The following is a 426-nucleotide window of genomic DNA, read 5'->3' on the forward strand; positions in this document are numbered from 1 at the left end:
TAAGGGCTAAACACCTTCTTCATTAGCCTGTCTGCACTTGCAAGGAACTGTGTACCTGCCCCCCCTCCCCCCCCCCGCTTTGTCATATTATAATGTTTGAAATTAAGCTGCGGGATCATTTACATCTACCCTACAAGGTAGACGGGCCGAAGAGTCGAAAGCCCCACCCTGAAAGATGCTGCTGGCCACTGGGGGCAGCTCTCCCTCCCCACAGCGTTAGCCTGGGTTGCCCCTGACACTTGCTGCCGCTGTTCAGAGGTGGAAGAGCTGACTCCGTCCCAGATGGTTCTGTCAGCTTCCAACTCCCGGATGTCGTGGGTGCAGGCAGCATTTCTCTCTCCCTCGCTCTCACCTTGCCCAGTGTGGAGAAGCTGAGCTGGAACACAAAGGACAGGATCTCAACCAGGTCCATGTTGCGAGACTGTG

At 55.6% G+C, this 426-nt stretch overlaps 1 long non-coding RNA gene across 1 annotated transcript in view; it reads right to left on the reverse strand.

The window, feature by feature from the left end:
- Positions 1-331: 331 nt before the first annotated feature.
- Positions 332-426, reverse strand: part of LOC122546310 — a 6,268-nt gene continuing 6,173 nt past the window's right edge. Inside the window, exon 3 of the long non-coding RNA XR_006310710.1 lies at positions 332-421. This is a non-coding gene — a long non-coding RNA (uncharacterized LOC122546310). The remainder of the gene's footprint in view (positions 422-426) is intronic.

Source organism: Chiloscyllium plagiosum, unplaced genomic scaffold (genome assembly GCF_004010195.1).
Source record: "Chiloscyllium plagiosum isolate BGI_BamShark_2017 unplaced genomic scaffold, ASM401019v2 scaf_93393, whole genome shotgun sequence".
In the NCBI taxonomy this organism is placed as follows: Eukaryota; Metazoa; Chordata; class Chondrichthyes; order Orectolobiformes; family Hemiscylliidae; genus Chiloscyllium; species Chiloscyllium plagiosum.